Below are 5967 nucleotides of genomic sequence, written 5' to 3' on the forward strand. Positions count from 1 at the left end.
TAACTCAGATTCTTTCTTTACTCTCTTTCTCTGAATTTGTAGAACAAATTTCTCCCAGGACCTTCCTTCACTGAGACACCAATAAATCCATATGTGGCTACAACTCTACATGAGAAATTTCTCTGCAGGAACAAAAACTCTTGACTTCAGTGCACATAGTTCTCCAACTATCAGATCTCATAAAACCTCTAGAAGCAGGAAGGTAAACCTGGTGCAGTAACATCTTCCAGTAGGCCATCTTGCGTGGAGACATCCTCTTTCTTTTGAGTTGAGAATCAGTATTCATTTTAGGATTCAGAATGGATATTATTGTAAGGTCGGAGGTACCAGAGGGTGGGGCGGCCCTCAACAAGATGGCTCCAACCCGGACCAGGAGAATAATGGGCGGAAGTGAGCCAGCAAAAATGAATAACCGTAACTAAGACTCCAGCCGCAAAGCCAGCCAGTACCTGTTATGGCGACTCTAGTGACCCCATTCAGTCAATCGCCAGCAGATGTGACAGCTGTCCCAACCAGTGATCGCTCTCCCCGACCCCCTCACAGCTTTCTCATTGTGCCCTTTATAAACCCGTTACCCATCTTGCTGGGCGTGACTTCTCCGGCCCACAGCTTCATGGACCGGTGAACCTTGCCCGGGATTGCGCTAATAAATTTTTCTTGGCGCCTTTGTTGCAGTTTTGCCTGGTCTGGATTCGTTTACCTTACAATTATATGTCATTCAAAGACATAATACAGAAATCCAATTTAATCAAAATCTTTCACTTTGGCTTAAGCCACTTCCCTGTGATTTGAAAACCAACGATCCTTACCAACACACAACACTTTTTGTTTTCTACTCTGGTTCTACTGCAGGAACCTGTTTATGTCCCTGCACTGGCCATTAGATCACTCAATCTTTACGTCAACCTTATGAGGTAGTTACTATTATCAATTGGCAACTATACTATTGATAACTAAGGGAAACTAAGGCACAGAGAAGAACAGAGAGTTTGAAAGAGAGAGAGCCTGGTGCAGAAACATTCTCCCAAGAAAGTCAGGCAGCAGTAAATAGGGCCAAGACAGGGCAGGAGTGGAGCAGGATGTGGAGGAATGAAACCTCTGTGCACTCTTCTGGCACTTTGCAGCACAAGGAGCATTTAATCATGCTCAAAAACATTTAAAATAGTTTCCTCAAATGATGGTAAGATTTTTCCATTGAGTTTTTTCTAATAACTCTAAAGTTACAGTAGGTCTTGTGACCTCAGACAGTTGAAACCTTAATTCCTGGGTTGCAGACCTATCTAACTAGGCATCAGGAACCCAGATAGTGATTTTTCTGGAAATTTAACCATCTCTGCCTGATGTTTATTTTCCTCTCCCAGCTTTGTCTCTACCTTTGCTCCCTGTCTCAGCTCCCAGTCTTCCCCAGAGGTACCAATTCAGGAGAAGACATTCCTTAGCCTTTTCTTCTTCCTCCCTCTCCATTCTCCCCTCTCCCACTGACCACTACCCAGAACTTTCTTCCCAAGACAAATCACAGTTCCATCCCAATCATCACACTTCCTCCTCTTCAATATGACCACTTAGTCAGGGTCACCACTGACCTTCCATTCACTGTCATGACCCACTTCAGTGACCCAGAGTCCTAGTCCCCGGGTAAGCCCCAAAACTTCCCTTCTCCTGGGCATCAGACTCTTCTGGAGCAGGAAGAGAAACTTCTCACCCTTTGCCTTCTCTCTCAGGACAAAGATACTCAGCTGCCAGGGAGGGGTGACAACAAAGAAGAATGGGAGGAGGAGGGGTTTGTGCAGGAGGCACTTTCTGTTCTGGGATAATAGTAGGGGAAATACTCAAAGCAGCTTCTCCTAGTCAAGCTATGAAGGCAAGGAGCCAAGGAAAGGAATGTTCTCAGAACGTTTTTCACTCTAGTATGTTTCTAGCTGAGATCACTGGGTTTGTCTGCTTGTTGAATACTGTTAGACTGAAAGTGTTATGAACCCTTTTCTTCCCACTCCTCATAAACTCCTGTTACATAAACACACCCAGACACAACTCCCAGATTTCTGGCCAGCACTGGTCTCTCAGTGAATGTTTACTGCAGTTAAGAGGGAAGTTGGCCAAGATGCCACAGTCTCTGACTTCAGGATTACATTGACCTGGGGTGTGGTCAGGAAGTTTATATTGCCTGTTTAAGAAGGATGCTTAAACAGAACAATAGAGAACACTCTGTCCCCTATCTCTCACCACCACCAAGAATTGAATATAAAGAACAGTAAATTACAATTAGAAATGCTGCAAGATACAGATTTTCTCTGAAGAGCAGACATTCATTTAAAAACTTCTAGCAAACTACTCCACATCCTGAACAGAAGTTATCCCTAGAAAAATTTTAAAACTGGGATGCACTGAGGGTAACTATAACAGAAAATTTAAACTAAGTTCAGCTGTGGACTAGAAAAACACAAATTTCAGGACAAAAGATTTCACAGAAGGACTGTCACGTTCATCAAACTTTTTTTTTAAAGAGAGTTCATTATTTGCTATCCTTTAAACATGCCAAGATACATGTGATGCTGTATCTTATTACATTCCATCAGGTAGTATCCGATTTTAATTTATTTCATAACTGATGATGTTCACTTTGGTAACTCAATTATGGAGTTGATGTCTAGGCTTTAATTTGTAAATATTACTCATTTTCCCTTTGAAATGAAAAGGATTTGGGAACAAGTAAATTAAAAGTATATCATGGTCTTTGTCAATGCATTTATTTATAAGAATATCTGTGTGGACTTGAAGTATCCCATTTTATTCCATCAATAATAATCTCCTTGGTTTTGTTGGTAGGAGACCCTTCAAGGAGTGTCCTTCATCCTTTTGACATGTCAGCATCATTCCGTGAACACTTCCTTGCTTTTCCACAAGGCTCATCTTGTACTTTTCCCAGTTACAATTCCGGGATCAACCATTCTCAAGAGCCTAGTTCCTTTCAGTAGAAAAGATCTAGAAACCAAGATCTGGGACTTGGTGGGAAGAATGATGGACTGAGATGTAATGCTTTTCCTTTGCTCCCGTAGGGGCAAGAAAGATGGGCAGAGTGAGCTTCTGTTCAGAGTGAACCTAAGATGCCATATCTGTATATGCTGCTTCCCACGTTATGCTGAGGGCAAGAATTCCTGCAGTGGAAAAGTTTCTGCTCAAAGGCAGCATGGGAAAATGGGGGACAAGGCCAAAAGTCCCTCTCTAGTCTTTACCTTTTTGTTCTCCATCCTCTGTTCCTTTCAAATGTCTGCTATTAAAGTGTGCTCAATATGATCAAACCTTGTTGGTGGGGCAAAAAAATAAGGAACCATATTATGGGTATATCAGGAAAGTTAGGCCACAGAAACCATTCTACTGTTACCCAACAATGTCTGCCATATTGTAGGCATGTAATAATTGTTTTGTGAATAAAGTATTATAGGTCATTGTCATTTATTTTGCCTGGTTTATGGTAAATCAATTCACCCAGAGACTATAGTATGTCATGATTAAAACATTTATTTTATATTTTTAAAAATTATTTTATTGGTGCCATCTGATTTCTGTTTTTGGCATTCTTATTATGCATAAATTGAAGCTGATATATTTGTATTTCAGGTCTCAACTTTTCTCTCTATACTGAGTGTATATCTGATTTCTGGGAGAATTTCCAAAATCTATTTTCTACTTTATTGTGCGAGATTTCTGCCTTATGTAATTTATTGTTCTAGTGTCTCCATCATAATTTTAAATGGCCATCATATTTTTCAATTTTATTAAAATGTGGTAGATCAGAATGTTCCTTTTTCTCTATGCCTGTTCCAAAAACAAATATGCATCACTCTCTCAAGTCTCATTGAGATGACACACTAAGACACATTTTTGCAATTCTTGGTCTTTTTCTTAATTACATTGCTAATTTTTCATGTTTGATAATTTTTCTCTATATAACTATTTAATGCAAAAATATTTGTTTAGTATTTGAACTCAAATGGGTCCCACAGATAATGAGTGGTTTCTGTTCATATCTTCCTTGTATAGCTGAAGGAAAAAAGAAACTCTTTAGATCAGTGGTAGTTCTATTTTGCTTAACCAAAGATCCAAATCCTATGCACAGGAAAAAAGCAGAAATAAAAGTCAAATAAAGCTGTCATGGAGGTGATATCCATACATTTAAGCTTCATTTTGGGTTGGTTCTGCTCCGACAACCAGCTTGGAAAGCCATTCCCTTCTCTACCTGACATAACGAATGTCACTGGGATCCAGCTGTGCAAGTACCACCACTCTACTTGACATACCGTGTGTGCTAAGCACACGCTAGAGAGAGACACAGGGACATCTCATAATTGGAAATTGCATCTGGTGAATTATTTAGGCTGTTGGGAGACCATCTGGACTTGGCTTTTCCTGAAGCTCTTCTGCCACACCAATATTCTTGTCACTTGCCATTTGGTGTTACTGGTCTTGGTGGAGTTTTGCTGAAGCTGACACTTGTCATAGAGAGAGAGGCTGTTGGAAGAGTTCTGCTGAGGATGAAAGGAAGTCTCTCCCCCACACTCATATTTCCTAAGGACGCTTTTCCTTTGCATGAAGTGAATTGTTCATCTCTTTTATCAATCCAATCTTCCCTATAAAACAGATTACAAAATTCCTTTAATAAGTTTCTAACAGGTGGAAATAAAGTTTCCAACACTGATTCAGATTTTGCTATAAGGTATCATATGCTTTTGCCTTTTTTTTTTTTTTTTTTTTGAGACAAGGTATTACTCTATTGCCCAGGCTAGAATGCAGTAGCACAGTCCCAGCTTACTGCACCCTCAATCTCCTAGAATTAAGTGATCCTCCTTTCTCAGCACCTGAGAGTAGCTGGAACTACAGGCAAGCACCACCATGCCTGGAAAATTTTTTTGTAGAGACAAGGTCGTGTTATGTTGCCCAGGCTGGACTTGACCTTCTGCTCTTGAGCAATCCTCCCATCTCAGCCTCCCAAACTGCTGATATTACAGATGTGAGCCACCATGCCTGACCTTATTTTTTAAAGTGATTTCTAAAAGGTTGAGAAGGCAAATGTGCAGGATCTAAAATATCACTTGAATTAATTATCCACAGAATATTTTAAAACAAAAATCAAGTATATAAAAAATATATCAATAATTTTTTATTTTAGGCATTTGATTATTAATATAAACAACCTAAGACAATAAAGCATACTCTCTGAAAGTACACATAATTTTATTTAATTAACACTTCAGTAATCTTGTAACTAACATATTTAGGGAATGATAGAATACAGGAGCTAACTATTCCATGTGCAAACATATAATAACTTCAAAAGTGATAACAATACTGAAGTTTCAGAATAAGTGAGTTTTGGCACAGAATCATGTCTTTCTTTAGTCACTGAAAATCATCAAAAATTGCTAATTTATCATAGAGTAATTAGTAGATTAGTTTATGGGAGAGGTTAAATATAGTGTGATTTCCTGAAGATTAAAAAAATGCACATTTACTTTTACTTGAGAATATAAGCACTGAATATTTAACATGATAAAGAGAACTGAAACTATGTTAATTTTTAAGTTTTCTGAGTATACAGTACTTGTATAATATTCGTTTTTACATATAAAATAAATTATATCTAGATTTAACTAAAATATAATTACACATGAAAATTACTTTAATAAGACTTTAATTAACTTTTGCTTATAAAATGGAAAATCAGACTATAATTCAAAGTAGTTTTGAAAAGGAAGTCTCATATCTATATTTAAAAATCTTTCCTTCCACTAACCCAATATACAATGAACAATCAAAGGAAATGTGTAAAAACCTTTATAATCTAGTATTAAAGAAAATAAACTCTTTAACTTGAAACGTGAAGCTATATATCTGGAGCTACAGGTGTCACAGCTTAATTTATACAGGTATAACTCATTTCAATGAAGAAAAGGAAAACAGAATTTTTCT

This window comes from Carlito syrichta, unplaced genomic scaffold (genome assembly GCF_000164805.1).
Source record: "Carlito syrichta isolate Samal-C Ts95f unplaced genomic scaffold, Tarsius_syrichta-2.0.1 Scaffold311821, whole genome shotgun sequence".
NCBI lineage: Eukaryota > Metazoa > Chordata > Mammalia > Primates > Tarsiidae > Carlito > Carlito syrichta.